The sequence below is a fragment of the Ambystoma mexicanum genome, chromosome 5q (assembly GCF_040938575.1).
Source record: "Ambystoma mexicanum isolate Mex_15411 chromosome 5q, UKY_AmexF1_1, whole genome shotgun sequence".
NCBI classification, from domain to species: Eukaryota; Metazoa; Chordata; class Amphibia; order Caudata; family Ambystomatidae; genus Ambystoma; species Ambystoma mexicanum.
The window spans coordinates 1,247,315,609-1,247,338,266 of record NC_090933.1 but is presented as its reverse complement, the minus strand read 5'-3'; positions in this window follow the sequence as shown (position 1 = coordinate 1,247,338,266).

The window sequence follows — 22,658 nt, the reverse complement described above, 5'->3', positions numbered from 1 at the left end:
TAGGAGTAATGGCACGTGAGTAATAAAGTTGCCCAATGTCTTTAAACGCACCTTCTTTTGTCTTTCAGATGCGGGATGCAGCGCCGAAGGCCTCCGGAGCGTGCAAAGAGCTGGTAAGCTTTTGTCTTTCAGATGCCGGAATGCAGTGCGAAGACCTCCGGAGCATGCAAAGAGTAGGTAAGCCTTTGTCTTTCAGATGCCGGAATGCAGCGCGAGGCGTTGGTGACAGCCGATGGACCAGGTAAGAGATGCGCTGCCACTGAAGACCGTAGTGCTAACCTGTTCTTTCTTTGTCTTTACAGGTGCTGCTGAAGACTGGATTCCAGGATGGTAAGCCTTTGTTCCCTTAGGCCCAGGATCAGAAGCAGAAGACACGATGAGCGTTCTGCTGCAGAGAATGCAGAATAACGCAAAGCAAGATTCATCCATCGGGTGTGGTTTAAATAGCCTCCTGTAGTGCTTAGGTGTCTCCTTCCAAAGCCACGCCTAGGTAAGAAAAGAGTTCCTGCTTTCCAGAAGAGTCCCAGTGTTCTGAACCTATGGAGTGGCTCCTGCCGCACCCAACAGATAAAGTAGTCCCAAACAGAAGAGGATCAGGGGTTCAACTGGCAGGTAAGTAAGCAGCATGGTCTGCTGCAGGTAAGTCCACCCAAGCATTATGAGCCCGGCGCTTCCAGCTGGGCATCTTTATGAGCCTGGTGCCACTGGCGCCAGGACAGGGTCCAAAAGGTCCCAATTGGGACTGGCTGGCACTCGGAACCGGGGTTATGGGTCTGCTTCCAAGGGAGTCGGGCAAGTCCTGATCTTTTGGAAGCAGAGATCATGACAGCTGGCCTTCACAAAGTCTCTTGTTTCTTCATCAGTCAGGTCTTTAGGCTTACATCCTGGCTTGACATCAATCATGATCTTCATCCCTATGGCTTTTTTCGCAGTCTTCTGGTATTGAGAGATTATTATCTTGATAACACAAAAGCCTAGTAATATCATTACTAGCAGATCTCCCAAGAACTTGAATGCATCTGCCATCCATTGGGGCACCCATGAGAATAGTGGTCCAAACCAGTGGTCTTCATCCACTTTGTCAGTTTCATCAATCATCTGGTTCTGCAGTTTTGTCAGCATACCCATGGCTTCTGTTAAAGTTCAATTTTCCTCGTTGTGAGAAGGTATAAATGTGTAACATGATTCTCCGATTTTTGCACAAACTCCTCCATCCATAGCTGTGATCATGTCAAGCACATATCTGTTCTGGAGAGTCAATAGTCGGATCTCTTCCTTAATCACATTGAATCCTTTTATTGTGGTTGTGAGGGTCTGCAGTAACTCCCATCTGGTTATCTGCAACCATTTAATATTTTCTCCACCTTGGGATCTTGGCATGAAAATAGTTGTGAACACTGATGAGGTGAGACTGAACAGCCTGTGTTCATATGGGATTGCATGAAAGGCTTCTTCTGATTTGGCAGAGAAGTATTTTTCCCTTTTCAATCGAGTCATCAGTTCCACAGATCTCTTTTTCCTCAGGTGAGCATCTGCGTTTGGAAAACTGTCAATATTCAGGTCACTTTTCGGGATCACCAGTGCTGGAACGTGGACATTCACTATGGTGCATATAACGCCCCAGTTTTTCGGCAGTCTGATGTATGCTTTGGATCCACATGCCCAATAATGATCAATAATTACTGCAGTTCCATGCACCATTCCTGGATCGTCAAAAACTTGTCCACAGTTCTGATTCTCTCCCATTTTTCTAGTGCTGTTATTCCTGAAGCAGAACTTTGGGCTCGCCAGTGGCACTATCTGCAAGGGTCCTCCTCTGTCTTCGACCCATGTCAGTAGTTTTGCAAGCTTTGGCCATAATGGCTTGCATCCATTCTGTACGATGTCAATGGTGCCTTGGTAACGACCTGTGACCATCCAGGCTGTACAAATTACTACTCCTTTCTCCCATCCGTCTGCTGAAAGCACTGTTCCCCAAATCTGCATTTGTCCTCTGTTCTTCCAACTTTGAGCCTCTTCTGGAGTTTTTCTTGGATATTTAGCTTTGGGTTCACTTCCCATCTGATTTCTGCTCCTTTAACTCCAGGTTTCTCGTACCGGATTACATGGTTCCTAGTATGAGCTCCTTTTCTTGTCTTTATGTCTTGAACACAATCATCTTCATCGGCATAGACTGTTTCAGTTGCCCATATCAGTGAGGCATCACTACCTATGAACTGCCTCTGGTCTTGCACATTGCTACGTGCGAAAGACAGTGTGCTGTCTGGACATCAATTTCTACAGCTACGAAGATCTTGGACTTTCAGATGCTGTATGGTAGTAGTGCACAAACAAAGCATTCCCCTTCTGAATTTCGTATTCCAACTTCTTTCATGTACTGGTACCAAATATTGTCTCCCAAATGTGCTGTGCTGTCCAGGTAATCGTTTAGTTTGTTGTTATTTCCGTGCATACTCCTCTTGATTCTTAAGCTTTTCATGTAGTTTGCTATCACTACATCCCTGAATTCATTTATATGGCTCCTTCTTGCTGGAGGGTTCTCAGGTATCCTGGTCCATGGTGCAGGCCCCCTCATCTGTGCCATTTGAGTAGACAAAAGTCTGGCAGTTCTTTCCTTGTCCTCATACATCATTTTTCTGCTGGTTATAAATGCCCATCTCATCCACCCTGACATTGGTCCGGTAAATGGCTGTATTGTGGGACTTGTACTTGTACCTTTCACTGGAACATATATGTTTGTCACTGCTGTCTTTGTGGGTTTCTTCTTCAGCTCCTCTAGTCTTTCCACTATGTCTGTTTCCTTCATTTGGCTCTTTACTTTACTTGTAGTGATATATCCCATAGTAGGCAGTCTTTTCTTCTCTGAGGCTTTGAATTGTGGTTCCGCAGTCATTGACACTAGGCCTGTTGCGTGTGCATTCCGTGTTTGCATGCGTGTTGTTGTCAGTAACCTTTTCACATCCATGCTTTGCCGACCCTATCTCCGGCTTTTCGATTCATCTGTCACCACAAGTGTGTGTGTGGGTCGTTGCTAATCACATCCATTTCAAGTTCATTCATTCCACCATCCGATCTTCTAGTGACTGGAATGACTATGTAAGGTCTTGGTGCCTTTGTAGGCTTCATGCGTGCATCATTAGGTGGGTGCACTGGAATTTGAACGCTTTGTGCACCAATAAAAAATGCAGTTCTGATCGTTAATGACAGTAAAACAATGATGAACATAATACACAAATACATTATGCACTGGTATGTCAGGTGGCAGCATTTACTTCCAGAGAAATAGGGACGTTGTTCCTCCTGTGGGAGGACGAGGTTGCTGCTCTGGATCCCCATCTCGATCATTCACCAAATGTTAACTTTTATTAGACTCCTTTAACAATATCGTCTTTCCAAGTCTTTGTTGGGAGTTTCAGGTATTACACAATTGTCCCCCCTTTTGTGAATAATGAATTGTCTGTTATCTCAGGATACAGTTATTTTACAAAATTATGGGAAGTGTCAAAATTAAGTGATAATTCAGCAAGTCTCTTTACTGTGCATGTTCAAAGTATGTCAGCTGCCAGTCCGTGCCCCTGATCTGCCTCAGTTCCGAAGACATGTTGGCTTTGTTAATGGAACATAAGAAAGGAAATCTCTGGCAATGCTCTCTCGATCTGTTCCCCGGTGGAAAGCTTTTAGAATCTCCTCAGATAGTTCTGCTGATGGTTAGAGAGTTCTACTTGCAGTACTATTCCATTCAAGAGCATACCCATTTGTGCAATATTGGCTGGGTCTATGATGAATGTGAGGACGTCAACATCAATCGGTCTTCCCACTTTCTCTGGAAAATCAGTGACTAAACAAAGAGAACTTTGTGGGCCAATCTACTGTCTTCTGGTGGCAGGGACATCTGTCCCGGTTTGCTTATGTTCAGGACTGTATGCTTTCACTTCAATTCAAACAATGTCTGCACTATCCGTTTGCGTGGAGTGCAACTAAGATCACAATGTTATTTAGGAGTGTGCTCAAACGTTCTGTATTCGCTGGATCTCGTAGAAATGTGAGTGTGTCTGTCGTTCTTCTGACAAGATTTGGACAGTCTTCAATTATTCGAAAGAACAATGTATTGACAAGCTCATTTACTTCCTTCTCTACTTGGGACATTTGGCTTCTCCTCACTGGATTTAGGAAGTAGGAGAAATTGTTTGGCAATTACAGTAAGCAATCTTCTTATTGTCTTTTCATTTTCGGGATCTTGAAGAAAGTCAGTGACACTGGTGAGTCTCTCCACCAATGACGAGTACGATCTTAGCACTAGATCAAAATATGTTACCACATATTAAGTGATGTCGCTACTGTGGGACACCATAAGTAATTCTGAATAGGGTCTCGGTGTGAAATGAGTCTGGATACTGTATTTTCTTCCAATTTATGTGTCCTCAATCAAAATTTGGCATGTTATTTCCTCGTCACAGTTTTAATGTGTCTCGATCCAAAGTTCAAGTCCAACAGACTATGTTGTGGATTATACGTGCAATTCCCTTCTTCACCCTGCAACTAGGATTCACAGAGTGTCCTTCGTTTATGTCCATATCCATTTTTTGCTCGGAGGAAGTGTCAAATTTTAAGCCACAATTTGCAAAAGGTTCTTTGTCTTTGTCTGCCGATCCTGCGTCCTTTTTCTTCGTCATGGATCTCGTCTGCACGTGCTGTGGTTCTTCCCCGTCGCTCATAGTCTCCTCGCATTGGAGTGCAGGCAGGGGGCCTTCTCCGATGTAGGGTTTGATATCGCCCAGGAAAATCCAAGCTCTCCTGCCTTGTAGTTTCACTGCGGAGGGAGTGCAGTCCTCCACTTGAAAGGGACCATTAAATCTTGGCACGTCCGACCTTTTACTCGTATGGTTCCTTACAAGGACGGTCTCTCCAGGGAAAACAGATGGTATACAAAGACCTTGAGCTGTGTCTGTAGTAGAATCTCCTTCTGTGTTCCGTGCTGCCCTGCACCCTTTTCGTCGTCGCTGCAGCTGGTCTGAAATTACATTAAGGCAAGATGTCATGCAATTCAGGTAATTTTGCATTTAAGACCCTAGGATTTCTCCTGTGGACTGGGCATCACATCTAGCTCTATCTCGGGGTGTCAGAGGAGTATGCATTCTTCTTCCTGTGGATATCTCGTATGGCGTAAGATGATGGTCGGAACCTTGTTGGTTACTGAGTGCATACAATGCCAAAGGAAGGCAGTGCAACCATCCCTTTCTTAGAGTAAGCTACAACTTGGCTATCCTTTCCTTTAATAAGCCGTTGAGCTTCTCACAGACTCTGTTACCTTGTGGATGATACGCCGACGAAAACTTGTGCTTTATACCAAGCACCAAGCTAATCTGTTCGAATGTCTCATTTACAAAGTGAGCTCCATTATCTTATCTCTTGACTTCACCCCCCCCCACCTGGGGGAACACTTCTCTCACAAAAAATGTGGCCGCACATGTAGAGTCTGAGTGTGTACATGGACCTGCCTCTATCCACCTAGAGAATGGACACACCACAACAATTAAGTATCTCTACCCGTTACATACTTGAATCATGTCGACGTAATCAACGTGCAAGTGCTGAAAAGGCCCATTTGGCCTGGGGATGACTCCTCTCATTACTTGTGTGCCCAGCTGTGAATTGTTGGCAGATTATACAGTTCACAATAAAAAATGCAACATGCTCAGTTAAGTTCGGTATGAACCAGTCTTCTGCGAGCGTTGCTGCAAGATTCTCTTTTGTCATGTGTGCCGGGTAATGTAGCTGTTCCTGCTCTAATTTTAACAGGGCTATAAGCATCACCGGTTTAACAGTGCTGTTTTGTCGCCACAAACTGTCAGAGGGGTTGAAAGAACACCCTCGCCGTTTCCATAGATTTTTCTCTTCCTATGTGTGCCTCCCCTTGGAGCTCCATCAACTGTGTTTGTTCTAGATTGTTATAGCTTTCAGGTGTAGTTTGTGCAACCATCATTCTCTCATTGTTATAGTTGACTTCCACTCCATGATCGTCTCATTCTTGGATGCCATACGTTTGGCTTCTGTGTCTGCTGCTTAGTTTCAGTTTTCTGTCCCTTTCGAGTGGGTGGCGCATTTCATGACTGCTATGCCCACTGGGAGCTGTAGTGCCTTGATCAGCCTGTCCAATAAGGCTGCGTGCTGCACTGGCGTACCGTCTGCTCAGAGGTAGCCCCTCCTTTCCAGCGTGCTAAGCCTGCGTGCACTGTTAACATCACATAGGCGGAGGCACTGTACACAGTTACTTCCTGGTCTGCGTGATTCTCAATGGCGAGTATCAATGACAATAATTTTGCAGACTGTGCTGAATAGTGAGATGGTATTCGTGCACTAAGGAGTACTCAAAATTCTCCATTTGCGGTGTGTTTCATTACAGCGACGCCTGTATATCTTTGCCCATCATTTTGATTGATTCTTGAAGAACCGTCAATAAAGCATTTTCTTTCACTGTGGGAATTTCATCAAACAATTCTTCATAGTTTGCACAGTCATGTATTGGCTCTCCTTCGGTGACTGGCTCTGCTATAAACATAGCTGGGTTCACTATCTTACATCAGACTACTTTAATCGAAGGATTTGATATGATCACCTCATGGTCAGAACCTCCCTGGGATGTCAACATTCCCTTTGGTTTCTCTAGAATAGCAAATAGTGAGTTCTCGACGTACAACGTCATTGAGCAACCTATAACAATGGTTGTAGCCTTCTCTGTGGCAAACGCTGCTCCAGCTAAACTTTGTTCACACAGAAAATGGCCTCTCATTACTGGGTCCAAATTTCCACTATAGTATGACAGAGGCTTGTACCCCAATGGGGTTCTCTGTGTGGGCACTGCCGTTATAACGCTGCCATTCATGTGTGAAAACAGGTAAAATTCCTCTGCATAATTGGGAATCCCTAAAAATGGTGCTGTACAAATAGCTTTTTTGAGTTCAGCAAATCCTTCCTCCATGGTCTCAGACAACTCAATTTTTTCTTTTGTCACTTGGGCCTTCTTTAGGGCCTGAAGTAAAGGCTTAGTGTAAGAGCTGTAGTCGAAGACCCATGCCCCGACATAGTTGCACAGGCCTAAAAAGCTCTGCATCTGTTTTATCGTGTGTGGCTTAGCCGTGTTCAGTATGGCTGCAGCCCTTTCTGGGGTCACTCTTTTTCCCTCATGTGAGATCAGCTGGCCTATGTACAGCACTTCTTGTTGACAATATTCTTTTCCTTGTCAACCTTATATCCTTTCTCAGCCAGCATAGTCAATAGCTGAACAAAATTGTGCCTGCACTGCTCCTCTGTCATGCTGCAGATTAAGATGTCATCCACGTATTTCAGGACAACGCTTTCCAATGCAATATTGCTTAGGCCCATCTGCAGGACTCTGTTATAAATAGAAGGAGACTCACAGTATCCCTGGGGAAGCCTTGTGCTTTTCAGACGCATCTGTCTGAACGTGAATGATGTCAGATCTTGTGAGTCACGGTGCAACATGTTTGAGAAAAATGCATTTTTCAAGTCAATCACCGTGAAAATGTTTGCCTCCACAGGTATATTACATAGAATTGTAGCCGGGTTACGAACTAGAGGGAACTCAGCCTCAACAATATCATTTATTGGCCTTGGATCTTGGATTAAACACCAAGACCGTCCCTTTGATTTCTTGATTGGATAAACTGCAGTATTGCATGACGATTCTGACGTCACTAAGATGCCCTGTTCCATCATAGCAGAACTTGTCTTAAAAATCCCTTCATCTGCCTCTCTGGACATGGGATATTGTCGTGCTTTGGGTAAAATTGCTCCTGGTTTTAGCTTCATTTTCACTTCTCCGACCCCTTTCAATAGGCCTACGTCATAGGGTCCTGTGGTCCACACTGAGACAGGCACCTGGGCCATGTCGTCATCAAAATATTCAGGACGGTTTTGTGCTAACATCATTCTCTGAGGCAATTATCTTTTGATCATTCTCACCCAAAAGGTGAGACTCACTTCCACCATTGTCTCTCCCATATCTGCTTGCTCTTCAAACAGATCGTCATTAGTGACGTCAGTCAATCGATATCCTTCTTCAATGGCGATTACTGCGCACCATTGTCGGCCTTCGTTGTCATAACCATCAATCAAGGCCATTCTCCCTCGTACTGCAGCTGTGTGTATCATCAAGGGAAATACTTGTCCCTTCTCCTTGTGCATAGGTATTCTTGCTCTAAATAGAAACTCATCTGGGGTTCTCATGATTCTGTCTGCCAGGCCTGGCAGCCCTGCCATTAGCACACGTATTCCATACGCGAATATTTCTGGCTCTAATGGTATAGCCCTCATGGCTGTGTGTCCTGCATATGCTCTAATCATTTTGCATACGTTTGAATAGTGCATTCCTGGAGTTGAACATACTATGCCCTCCTCCATGAACAAGATTGTCATATTTAACTTTGTCATTAGATCTCGACCCAAAATGTTTACTGGGATCTGTTGTGAATATAATAGAGGCACGTTCATTTCATATTCTCCTATACAGACTGGAAGTGTGTTTGTGAAGGAAACACGTCTTGTAGCTTTTGTGAAACTCTGAGTATTTACGGCCTCGCCGGCCAAGGAATACTTGCCTTCACGTATACGTGAGCGTGTTGCACCTGTGTCAACTAAGAAGGAATATTCTTTATACCCTATAACGACATCCACCCTAGTTTCCCGGTGAGGGTCTGGTGTCACTGATAGGATAGAACACATCAGGGTTCCCAGTGACCTGTCCTAGTCCTTCTATAGTTTGGACCCACTGTGTGCTGGTGGATTTCCCCCATTCCCAGTGTTATTTCTCATTCCAGGGTTCATGGTCTGCCCTGAGCTCATCATTTGTGACAATTTCAGCGGTGACTGTTGGACTGCCCTTGTGGAAAACTCACTATATTCTGAGGTTGCAAACCTTGTTGCGCTCCTGGCGCTTGTTGTTGCACTGTGAGATTCTGTGCAACTCCCTGTTGTAAAAATGCAGGTGATTCACCGTGCCTGCTCATGTCCCTTGGCCATTCTGCACCATGCCTTGGTTTCTGCATGTGCGCGCTAAATGCCCTGTCACCCCACACAACCAACATACTGGCGGGGGTCGGATCATTTGCCCATTAGACATATCTTGATTGCCATTTTGCATGTTTTGAAAACCTCCTTGATTATTCTGGAAATCTCCCTGATTACACTAACATCCTATTCCTCTAAATCCTCTTCTCCTTGAGTAAAACCCTGTATTGCTCTGATTATTCTGTTGTGGATTATTGACCTGCTGCATGCTCGATTCAGCTGTTCTAGTTATCATGGCTCCCTCAAGAGCATATTTTGACAATTTCTTCTGCACCAATTTTGCTTCCTCACCCTTTCGTCCAGCTTCCTTTTGCAATTCGTTTCTTGTAGCAGCCTGCAATAGTGTGCGATGGTCAGCTGTATTTCTGACCATGGCTTAGCCTCGATTCCTACCAATTTCTTGAGCTTTTTCTGTACCAGCTCTGGCAGCCCTTGACTCAATATGTGGTAGAACACAGGTATAGATTTACCCCAAGATTCATGAGTCTCGAGTACCCACGCGTCTTGAAAATTCTGTATGTAATTTAACAGATCCTCAGACTCCTTCATTTTACGTTTCATTATAGCTCCCATATCAGAAGTGTCTGGGTAAAGCACTCGTAGTGCCTTCCATACCATGGCTCTGTGCTGTATAAATTTTGGTCACACCGGGGTAACCTGTCTTTGTCCACACATCGTCTGCTCTCTCACCAAGTATGGCGATTAGGAGACCCTTGATGTCCCCTATAGCTAACGTGTTCCCTCCTGTCATTTTTTCTAACTCGTGTATCCATTTTCCAGCTCGCGATGTCAGTACTGGAAGCTTGTTTTTCAAATGTTCTCGATCCATGTGTAGCCATGGAATATATTGGGGTCTCGCCCTCCCTTTCTCGAGTAACGGAAATTGTGATGAATAGCTCTCTCTCTCTCTCTTCTCCCATTGTTCTCCTGTCTATTGCAGGGGTAATATTCCTGCATCGTGCCTGCCTGGCAATTACCTAAGCCTGTTCACATAGGGCGGTGGTGACACCCCCCTCTGACCGTGAGATACTTCTTCGTGTCAGTCTGACTGTGTGGCTGACTCTGATGCCTTTGGTGCAGACTCGATAGTGTCTGACCATTTTAACCATCTTATCCCTTTCTCCCTTGGGAGTCGTCTTTCGCTCCTTCTCTCTTCCTCCTTTTCCTCACGCTCCTTCCTTTCTGAATCAGACATTGTCTGTGCCAAACTCGTGCCACTTCTTGTGTCTTCTTTGTTCCTACTTATTTCTTAATTCTCTATTCCCACTACTTTGGGAAACATCCTCAGTGTCGTACAGCTGAGTGTTCTCCAGGCGCTCGTCTTATCCCTCCCCTTGGGGTATTTGTTCTAACCCCATTTCTTCATATATTCTATCAATCGTTTCTCCGATGCTTCTGGTGTCAAAGTCATCCTCGATATTCTTCCTAGACGAGCCTGGTATTGAATCGTACGCAGGGACGAATTCTTCTATATCTTCCCAATCTACTACTGGCTCAGGTTTTTTAACCTCTTCCCCAGATATTCAAGATCGGATGTTCTATGTCTTCGCTTGCATTCTACATTGTCATTGAATTCTCTGCTCTTCCTCGCCTCTTCTCTGACCCTATCTTCTTCCTTTTTCTTTTCATGTCTACGTTCATCTGCCCTTCGGATTTCCTCATCCCTTCATCTCTTTATTTTCTTCTCTCGTATTCTTTGCTCTTCCTCTGACCTTGCTGCTTCTGTCTGTTTTGATCATTGGCTGCTCTGTTTGCGATCGAGCTGTCTTTCTTGCTCTTTGCGATATAGCTGTTCTCGCCTTTCTCTATCGTTCTTTCTTATTCTTTTGTCTCTTACTTCTTTCTCTTTCTCTTTTCTCTGTACATCATCGAGCCTCTCCCTTTGCTTTGCATCATCAATGCCTTTGCCAACAGGTTTCAATAGAATTTGCCCTCCAATCCATTCGTCTTTTGCGAATGCTATCTCATCAGTTCTATCTTCGCTTCTTTTCCATCTTTTGCCCTCTTTCTCTTTATCGAGAGATGCACTTGTCTGTGTCTGGTCCCTTCTCTCATCATCACGTCTCTCCCTGTCCCTTGGGACTGTAGAGGTGATATCCTTATCCTTTTCTTTCCCTTGATTTTCGTCACTACTTTGCATAGCTGACTCATATACCGGGTTGCTATACCATGTAGCTGCTTTAAGTTCTCTCAGCGGGTATAACCCCTCATCTTTATTTTCTTCAATCTTCGTTTTGGCTGGGGCGGGTTGCGCGGTAGGCGTCTCACCCCCCTCTGAACATAGATTAAGTATCCAATCTATTGGTGGCTCCTCTTCCTTTCCCTGTTCATACATTTTCCAAAGCTCAAGAACAGCTAGGCGTTTGTCTAGCTTTTTGCCCGTGTATGTGGCGTGCAAGTGTGTCGTCATGTGTTGCAAAACAGCTTTAGATAAGGGCCCGCCCTGTGGCCATGGCATAAACATTTTGTGGGCGGTTCCCTTAACCCACTCTGTACTGTATTTTTTCAGCTTAGGTGCATGTTTCGGCAATTGTTTGCATAGGTGTGCCAATGGAGTTATGTCTTCCATGCTTAAATCTGTTCCCTTTCTCCTTACATAACACTTGTCAAGGCTTCACGTGACTTAAACAGTTCAACAATATGAGCGAGCACCAAACACTGCAAGCTACAATCCCGATTTTTTCAAAATGTTTTACATCTTCTATTTTACTCAAAAAACATCAATTTGTATACTATATTATCTCAGCTATTCAATCGTGTAAAATTTAAGTCAATTTGTTAAAGAAAATGTTCAACTTATGACGTCACAACAAACAACATGTAAGACAGAGTTTAACAGACTAGAAGAACACCAGCTGGTCACATGTATCTCTGCCTCTAAATTTTACTCCGACATGGAGTTTAAACGTATCCCTTTTGCGGCGTCTTTAATCGCTGTGGTAGTCTATTTGTTCCCCTTTATTTGGGACACTGGATACATGTTTCTTCTAGCCGCTATATCAGCGTAGGAATAAGGCGAATCCTCTCACTTCTCGGGTGTCCTCCCGGTAACCTCTCTCTTCTGGGGTGTCCTCCCCGGTATCTTTCCTTTAGTTACTTCTCAGTTACTCTTGAGTCATTATTCCCTTCCCCTTAGATATATACATTCTTCTCTACTTCTAGCTATTTTTTGTTTTCCCGCCTCCCTCCGTTACCTTTTCCCTTTACTTGTTCTAAAGCATGCACTTTTGCCAAAACACTCAGTCTTTTTCACTCAACGTTAGCATGTTTCCTCTCTGGACCCTCGGGATCACTGCCTTAGTTACCACTTTCTTCGGCTTTTCTCCCGCTCAGCTGCCCGTAGGAATGGGAAGGGTTTATGTGGGGAAACACAGGTCCCTTCAGACCTTGTCCTACAGGTTTTGTTTTCTTACACTACCACTGTCTACCGGGAGCTTCACGGTCTACTCGGCCGAATGGCAAAGGACTCTTGATATTGCCAAAGACCTAGAGTTACTTTATGTCGACGGTCAATGGGTGTCTTATTCTAATCGATAATCGATAACGATCAATCTCTGCTACCAAGTGTACTCCGAGACCCCAGCCGGCCCATAGAGCCGAGGTTTGCTCAGAAGTACTTTAAGACGAGATCGCTGCACCCTTGAGATGGATGGGGTTGCAGATTCGTTACTCAAACACCAATCAATAAGGACATCTCAATGGTTTGGCAAAGGGAGTCCGTTTAATGACAAGTACAGAAAACGGGCAGTTATGGATATCAGCAGTGATGCAATCGTCCTGCTCGCTTCAAACTCCAACAAACTTCATACAAGTTGTAACATTTACACGTCAATGATGATGAGTTTTGAGTATAACACTTAAAAGTTATTATGAATTTCTATTGGTTAGGAAAAGTTAACTTTACTATAGGTACTATATCTGTATATGGTAACGGAGTGAGGGGATTGGGTAAACACTGTCAGGTGGGCATCTAAGCCCTTCCTTCAAAAATGACTACTGTAGATGTCACTAAAAGTACGGCGTCTCATTGGTTCTACTAACTATAGGACCCTACATTATTTGGTCCCTTCTGATTGGGTTGGCACCAACCCCATGCATACTTTTCCACTTCACTTAGCAGCATGCAGAATGGTCGGCTAGGTGAGGGGTTCCCCTTAGTTACCCGGCCTTCCTCCAATTATGGTTACAATAAATCATCACTTTAGTATCCATTTGTCAATTAGTTCACTGTGGTTGGCCTCGAGACTGCATCTTCTGTCTGGAAAAGTTCTGATATCTCTGCCTGGTGAGGTGCCAAGCGTAGGTGTGAACCCTCGCTTCTCCTTTCTTGGCTGGTCACGTGATTCCTACACCATGAATGTGTCTCTTTTCTCTCAATTTTGTGTATTTTATTCTCATTTAGCCCGCCACCTGCCTACATCTTCTTATCTCGACCTTTCAGAGGCAGGATATTCTGTTCTTAGTTTCAATTAAATGTAGCTACTGTTCACTTCTTCTAGTATGACCTTGGCTTTCCTGGCACGAGTTGCCTCTGCCGAGTTTCGTTTCAGCTGTCTCTTCTCGTTTTGCTGAATATGAATCTTTTCTCGTTTGGCCTTTAGTAACCTGGGTTGATTCTGCTTCTTGTGCAAAGTAGAAATACACTTATAATACTGTGCTCCGTTTTGAGGTAGATTATGTATAATGGCGCTTGCTGCACTATTCTTCTACTAAGCATGGGCGCACTGTTTTCTTAGCTTTCTTGCGGTTCCAAGCATATTTACAGGTGTAAATTGGTCCAATGTCTTCATCTTGCTTACAGCTTTAAACTTCTTCGCTTTTCGACATCGTCCTTTCTCTTTGGGTTCACGATATCCTTATTCATGGCGTTTCGTCTCTTTGCATCATTCTCGGGTCGTCATTTCTTCTATCTGCAAGTCAGTCTGGGTCCTTGTGACGTCACCATTCGTCTTCCATTAAGACCTTTTTCGTTTCTTCCGGGACTATATTTAGGCAATCTTCATTTCGCTTCATTTGTTGGTAGGGTTTCCTTAATGGATACATTACTGTCCATGGTTTTCTTGGTATTGGTACTTCAATAGGTACTGTTCTCCTTATAGGCACTGGGCAGAGCCCTACTGTGGCTCTTTGCTGGTTTATTTGCTCATCATACGTCGCATATTTTGGTGTGAACGTTCCTGGTACTTCAAAATGGACGATTGGAATGCAGGCTTTATTTGGGACCTCCTCTACACTGGTCTGCAAGAGTGTCCTTGCAGAGATGATGGTCAAAAGGTGACAGATTTGTCTGAAGTTAAAGAGGTAAAAGTGACATTGGCAGACGATGGTAGAAATTTGAGGCTGACACGAAAGAGAGAAGTCAAAAAGTAGTCTGAGATTGCGTGCTTGATGACTGACAGGAGAGCTGGAGAAGAGGGAAAGACATGGATGAGAGGCGATGGGGATAATAGAGGCAGAAGCAGGAAACAAATATATTTCCATTTCATTAGGGGTAAGGCAGAGAAACCGAGAGGCCCTCCATGATTTGATGGCAGAAAGACAAGACCAGAGCTGCTGGTGGAATCTGCTTTAAAATTCAGGTACTCAAATTCAAACTCTAATATAAGTACACTGCCTGCTACTCTACACCCACTTGTCTGGCATTAGATGCAGTATCTGATGCCCTGGTATCATCAACATGGATTGCTACTCCATTATCAGCAGCACTTACTACTTTGGTATCATGAACACAACCTGCAACTCTACCATCTGCAACAACTCTATTTACTTCATCACCAGCTGGATAGCTGAGCAGGTTAAGAGCTTGACGCAGGAACATGTCTCCCAGGCTGCATTCTTGTAACCATTAACATTGACATTAGACTTTTTGGTTCTTAGCCTATCGGTTTGTAACATTACCAGTGTTGTGACGGGACACCCAATAGGGTGTCCCGTCACAATCTACCCATGTAGTCCTCCTAAGAGACCTCTCTCTGAACACAGTTTATTCAAAGTTCTAACATTGAGCTAATGAGTCAGATAGGGGTTTGTAGGGGAAGGTAAAGTAGTTACAACACTTTCTAATTCATGTGCTAATAAAAACATTGGTCACATAACTGGTCAATATGCCTGGATATTGCCCCTTACAATCTGTGTGCATTACTCTGTTGATGGCCAATAACTAGTATTATTCCTGACTTCCATTATCAATAATCCTACTTTTTTGTCACCCTATATATGTTCTTTTGGATGTGCAGTCATAATATCGAGAAAAAAAATGTCGAAAGACAAAAATGTCGAAAACAAAATGTCAAAGAAAAAAAAAGTCGAATGTTTTATTTTTTTATTTATATATATTTTTTGGGTTTAATAAGAAAAAAAAGGGGTAAAATAAAAGAAAAATAGAAAAAAGGAGGTTTGGGGGTGAACCCCCCCATTTCGAATAAAAAACGTAATGAAAAAGAAATTCGACTTTTTTTTTCAACATTATTTTTCCGATATTTTGACTTTCGACATTATTGTTTTCGATGTAATGACTATAAACCGTTCTTTTGCATACAGCTATGCACTTAATAGGGATGCAATAATACAACATATCTTACAGATCTGCTCTGCTTCCTGAGTAACCCAAGCATAGCCTCCATAATAACTCTCTTTTGGGTGGCGCTAGCAAGGAGGATATCCTTAGGCTGCAGAAAATTCAAAATGCCGCTGGACGTATTGTCCACGGTCTGACACGACATGAACTGACTTCTGCAGCCAGGAAGGAATTGCACTGGCTACCTGTGTCAGCTAGGATTTCTTTCAAGCTGTTGACACTTGGTCACAAATGTATCTTTGGATTCGCCCCCAGGTATCTCAAGGAGAAGGTGATTGTACATCAGCCAACCAGGGTTCTGCGATCCACCACTGCCCACCTTCTCAGAGTGGACCATGTTAAGAGAGCTTGTGGAAAGGGACGCTCCTTTCTAGTACTGGTGGCATGTGCGTGAAATGAGCTACCTCAAGCACTAAGAAGGGAGGAAAACCACCTGGCCTTTAGAAAATCTTTAAAGACCTGACTGTTCATGTAAAGTCCTGGTCTGTAGGTTTGTGATTTCCACCTTTTCCTGTTTCAGCGCCTGACGCCGTAGGGCTTTGGCGCTATACATATCCAATAACATGACATAACATAACATAACATTGAAAGTACTGCACTTCTTTGACTGGAATCCGGCCCACCACAACTTCACTTGTTAAGTATGTTTTAAATTTGTTGCTTTAATAATCTTTTGAATTGTGAACTGTGTAGGCATTCTGGGTAAGCATGGTTGAATTGGTTTGGGTAAATCTCAAAACATTCAGATTTTGAGTGGTGACACAAGGTCGAACTTTTCAGTTTTCTTTTGAGATCTGTGTTCACAATACTTGGGGAACTTTTAACTTATGGCTATGTAAGGTAGTTGCTTAGAACGTCTGATTATTTTTAACAATGCATTTAAAGAGGTGTGATTGAGGGGGTTATAGCTGAGGGAAGACGATGAATTTAGGAGCAGACTTGTTATAGAGTCGAATTAAGTCGAAATTAAGGAATTACAATAGATTCTTGCAGGTACACCTTTTCTTTCAGGAGGGCTCCACAGCAACACTAGAACGCAGGGAAGTCCACTTCTTTTGTGGAGGGGATCATAAAACATCATTGATTCACATGGAAATTTTTAGTTTGGGTGAACCTCAAATCACAGAGGCACACATGAATTCTGGGTGGAGGAGTACACAAAATCCCAGATAAGCACACGTGATTTGTTGCCACAGAGGAACACCAAATCATTGATAGGTATACATGGTTTTTAGGAAAGACAAAAAGCAAATCGCAGATAGGCGCATATCGTTTGGATGAAGAGAACACAAAATCACAAAGAAACATCTGATATTTTTGGGTGGAGGAGACTATAAAGTAATAAAGAAGCACAGTTGCTTTTTGGTACAGGAGAGCTCAATCACTGTGAGGCACCCATGAGTTACAGATGAAGGGGACAAAAAAAAAATCACAGGAGCCCACATATGTTTCTTTGGTTGAGGATAAAACAAAATCATACATAAGCAAAGGAGAACCCAATATCACTAAGAAGCATTGTGGTTTATGTTTGTTTAGGTACAGACAAATGTGAATCGAGGCGCTGTGTACAAAACTTAAAATTCAAAGAGAAGTCTGTTTTTATTAAGGAACTGCATGGCCTAAAAGGGGACTTTATCTTTTAAAATTAACCATCTTATACAAAGAAATAAAACAACTTGACAAGTTTAGGGAGATCAGTGAGAGATTCTTTGAAGTCATTTAGTATGTTTGCAATGAGGAGTAAACCTTGGAGCTTAATATAAAGAACCTAACGAGAAAAGCTACCCAAAGATACCCAATCGGATTGGCTTAATACCTGGAGACTCGTGACAGAGGGTCGAGAATATAGCAAATTGTCACCTCGGCCAGCTGCTATAAATAAATACATTTTGCATTTTCCACATGAAAAACAGACATATTTTCTTAAAATTCCATCTGAATCAGTATTATTAAAAGATAGGACTGATTTGTTCAGAAAAAATGTTCACAATAAAAAACACATTGGTATTGGAGCAACTTTGGAATAGATGCATGAACAGCCACCAAATTCGTTTCTCCTTAGATGTGGCAAGATTTTGAACGTGCATACAAGAAAGGCTAAAAAGCCAAGAGTAAAATCTGATTGTAAGAGACGCCATACGTTTTTGGCTAGGCTGTGATGTCTAACACACCTACCAAATTGAACATGGATAATTTAAATTGTGTATATAATTTATTTCATGACACAATTGCAACATCACTAAGAAGTATTGGGATTTTTTGGGTGAAAAACAAAAAACATGAGGCACAAGAGACGTGTGGGTCCAAGAGGACACAAAATGACAGCAACTTACACTTTTTTGACGGAGAAGAACACAAACCATACAGAGGTACACTTCTGTTTTATTTCAAGAGCACAAAATTACAGAGATGCAAAGAATATTTTTGGGCAAAGGAGAACACTAAATTACAGTGAGACATACTTACAAAGAGACGAAATCACAAATTGGCACACATGATATCTTTGTAGGAGAAGGCCAACCACAGGGAGGCACACGTATGTTTTTGGCAGAAAAGTTGCATGTTATTTTTGGGCGAAGTAGAACTGAATATCTGAGTGGGACACATGCCATATTTCTGAAGGAGGAGGAAAAACAGTGAAGCACAAAGGATTTATTGGCACGGAGAACACAAAAACAGTCAGAAATATTTAATTATCAGTGGGTGGGTTTGAACACAAAAACACAAAATCACTAAGAGGCCCACATGATTTATTTAACAGAGGAGCACAACAAATCATGATTTATTAGCGCAGGAAAACAAAAATCACTGTGAGGCATCTACCATTTTTGGGATGAACAAGAACACACAATAACAGACAGGCACACATGGTTGTAGGTTAAAGGGTCGAATATAAAGGGTCGAAATGCAATACATTCGAGTCAAAAGACCCGAAAAAAAAGAGCAAATACCTTTTTTTTGGGGGGTCCCACCCTAAACCCCCGTTTTTGGGCAAAAACCATGAATTTTACCTATACCAAAACCCCCCAAAAAAAAATAACAGGGCTGTGTTTTGGAACAAAATGTAATGTTAATTGCAAGGGTGTTGCAGTTGGCTCAGTTGACAAATCGAGCAGTCCAATAGATGGGGGATGTGCGGCCGCCCTGATCAGGACCACAAGAGGCCTGCAAAGTAGCATCAACAAATGATGTACTGGAGTCAGTACTTTCAGCTCAGTACCATTTATTCAAACCATGATGATGACCACAGGAGAGATGATGCTTAGTCTCCTCCAGTAAGGCTGAAAGTCACCTTTACGGACCATACACGGTACAGATGAAGTGGGTGCAGGCATTGACACACAGAGGCAAGATACACACCTAAGCACGGGCCTGAGCAGCAAGCCCAAGAGACCCAAACTGTAGTTGTGCACTGTCTGTTTGCAAAGCAGACTCAGCAAGCTGATGGACTAATGAGAGTCTTCAACCAGTAGCCTCACCACCACTACCACATGAAACTACACACTAAGGAGATCTGGAGGACAAAACAAGCCTACACTCTGTCTTAGCCCACAATGAAGGGTTTTGAGTCCTCCAGCCCCAGCATAGGCTTCGTGCACACTTTTCTTGGAGGCTGTGCTTGTGCAAACCACCTTTTCTCTTCCCAAACGTGCTTCTTGGTACTGAGGTAACACTATGCCGATGTTGTTTGTGTGGCCACTCTCCTGTCTATTCGTGCCACCTGCAGCTCCCCACTTTCCTCCTGCATGCTGCACTCCCCTCATGTACTTGTCATTTGCAAGCAGGTGCCCTGGTCCTCCTTCCTTCCTTCATCGCCCTACCATCTTCCACCTTCTCTCTGGGGTGTACCCCCTTCACAAACCAAGGGATCTCCATGCTATCAGGCCCACCATTGGAGTAAGTTTGTTAGCAAAAGACTGAATGTGATAACATGACCGCCTCCCCAATGCACATCTACTGTGTGAAGTTCCTCCCTAGCAGGCAAGCCTTGGCTGCATGTTGCCACCTGTACTCTGCAAGAAAAGATCTGCCATGGGAAACCTGAAACCAACTTGGGCACCTTATCTCTGTGGGACATATGAGGCGGCATCATCCACGTGTTTAAGGGGAAGTGCCAGGATATTAAGAGCTGCCAGGTCTGCAGTCCCTGTCCACAACTCCACTACCATCCGCATTCCTTACCCTGAGGGGCTTGCTTCCTTACACTCAGTGGCAAACACTATTAAGATTGCAAATCATCAGCTAAGAAGACTATTCAAGCCCCCAGCAGTGCACCAGCTCCCTTTCACTGGTAGATTATTGTCACTAAATAGAAGTGCTATCCTGAATTGCAGATTTTGTATTAAGCAGGATAATGAATAGTTCATCAATTATTCCACAGGATCCAGATATCAGGCTGAATACTTGCTTCATCGATTATATCATGCTCCAAACTTAAATATCTGTTCCAATGTTTATTTTAATTCTCGTGATTTTCATCAGCATATCATCCGGAATAAAGCATACAACTCAGAAAATAATGGATTATAAATGGTACTGTACTTGTCATCGAGTTGTATAATATCGACGCTACTCGGGCCTCGTAGTCATATCATGTCGTCGGTTGTGAAGTGGTGAGAGTATTTGCTTTGGATAGTTAGAAGCCATACGAGCTTGGATCGACTCTCACCATCTCAAAAGCATTTTGGAATTGGCCTTTTTAAAATTTATTTTGGTGCTTTTGTTTTCATACTTGCAATCTGTAAAAATAAAAATAGAAATAATGCAGAAACAACACAGGATGACTGTATGCCGTCAAAGGTTATCCGTGATTGGAGCTTCTATTAGCCTCACAGCATGAATGGCCAATGTGATAGGACTGTGGGTTCATGGCCCATAACGTGGTATGATGTAAACAGTTTCCTCTCTACAGCCCTTGACACCCAGCCCAGATTTTGTTTTGTGCCAAATGCTAATAATTGGGTTTTAGCTGCAAAAGGGGTGCACATTTTTACGTCTGATAGCCATGTTTTATTGGCTTTTTTTATTTTAAATTAGATTTTATTTCTTTTTCGTCTGTTGTATTTGTAGGATTTCTGTCTGTCTGTGATGAAAATAGGGACCTGATATAGATGCCAAGCATTGATAGCTGTACTTCAGATGGTATTTTATGAATCAATTAAACTGCAGGCTTTTAACACCCTCCCTGCTCCTCGTCCCATTCACCTCCTTTTAATTGGTATGGTAATGCGCATTTGTAAAGCGCTCAAGGAGGGACGGAACAAGGGGAAAAACAACAGTCGTTCAGAGCCCTTCTGAGACGATAATAGTCTGCACAGGCAGAGTAAGTGCATACAATACAATTAACAGTGGGGGTAACAGCAAATAGCTCTTACGACGATTCTGCAGTTTTTCCAAGTGCATTGAGACACCCCATGCAAGGAGGGGAGACAGGGAAGATAGATAGATGATCTTCAAGGCATGGTACGTTTAGATCGTGCAAGTGCACAGACGGTATATGCAAAATTAATTTTATATATATGGGGCGGGGTAAAGGAATAGGTAAAGGTGGTGTTGGGTGCGAGGGTCTCCCCCTGCATTTTAGAACAAAAAAAACACCAAAAAAAGGTCAGTCAAAAAGGAAAATTAGGCATGATATTTGATGAATGTATGACATTAATGTATACCCTTGGAGGTGTTGCTGCTGTAGGGTGGTGTACTTTAAGCTGTAGGTATTGGGGATGCCCATGCATGCCAATCATCCTTATTTTGGAATGTATTGTCCTTACTTCTTAGACCAAAATGCTGCTACTGTCCATATATTTTTCTCTCAGCCAAAAAATGTCAGCTGCGTCAGCATGTTTCAGCTTGGGTTGTAGGCTTTTCTGTTTGTGTTCTCATTTACAGAGCCGTGATTCATCTGCTTTCGACCCAACCGTACCGATTGGGTAAGCGACTACAGCCGCACTACAGTCCAGCACTTTCAGACTCTCACACCACTATTGCTACTGTACAGTAACATTCCCTTTTGCTTGTGGTCCACTTTAGACGGTGGGCCTCATCACGAGTTGGGCGGTAGCACTTAAATGCGGCGGTAATGCTATTACTGCTGCATTTAAGGGTCCACCCAAACATGGGTCTAGCAGCATTTACCACCAGCTCTAAACTGGGGCTAAATGCGTCAGAAAAATGCGGATTTTCGGTGCAATTGCTGCATGGTAATACCACCGGCGGTAATTGCGCCAAAACTTCCCCATTGGATCCAACAGACCCAATGGGGGATGAGGAATAACGTTTACTGCCCAACTCGTGAACGGGCAGTAATACCACTGGACGGGCGGGCGGTAACACAAATACAGTTGGGCGGTACCTCAGTCGGGATACCGCCCAACTCGTGATGAGGCCCTGTGTGTAAGTTAATAGATAAGCTGCTGCAACAAGACGATGAAAGGACCGTGCGGCCGCTGAAGCCACTCCTGTTGGGAGTTCACATGTTCAAGTTCAGCAACAGGTGCAAGTGCTCTGGCTGGAAGTGTAGAAGAGCCGAATATCACTCTGCGTGTCAGGGGAGCTGGTGCATGCAGGATCGCATTCAACATCAGATCAATGATCTGTGAGCAGACCCACGTGCAGGAGTCTTCGCACACTGGGGCGTAGTTAGGTGCAAGCAGATGGGGATGGGTGGCGTGGTTGTACTGAAGTGAAGTAGGCTTGTACCATAGTTTTATTCTGGTAATGTGTGTCCAGAATCTGAAGGAATAGGGTTTATGTGTAGTCCCCTCCTACTGTTGCTTCAAATCCCTGCCATGTAGTTATGCTAGAGCAGTTACACTTTACAACCTTTCAGATAGGGGGAGGGCGCGGTGAACACATTTTTGAACACCTCATTTTTATTTGTTTTGGAGGGGGCCCTTAACACACTTAAACGGGCCCTGGCCAGAAGGGGCCAGTGCAGACAGTGGCTATCTGTTTTTGTCTGTTGCAAGGGAAGGGCAACATTGCACTGTGGCCTTTT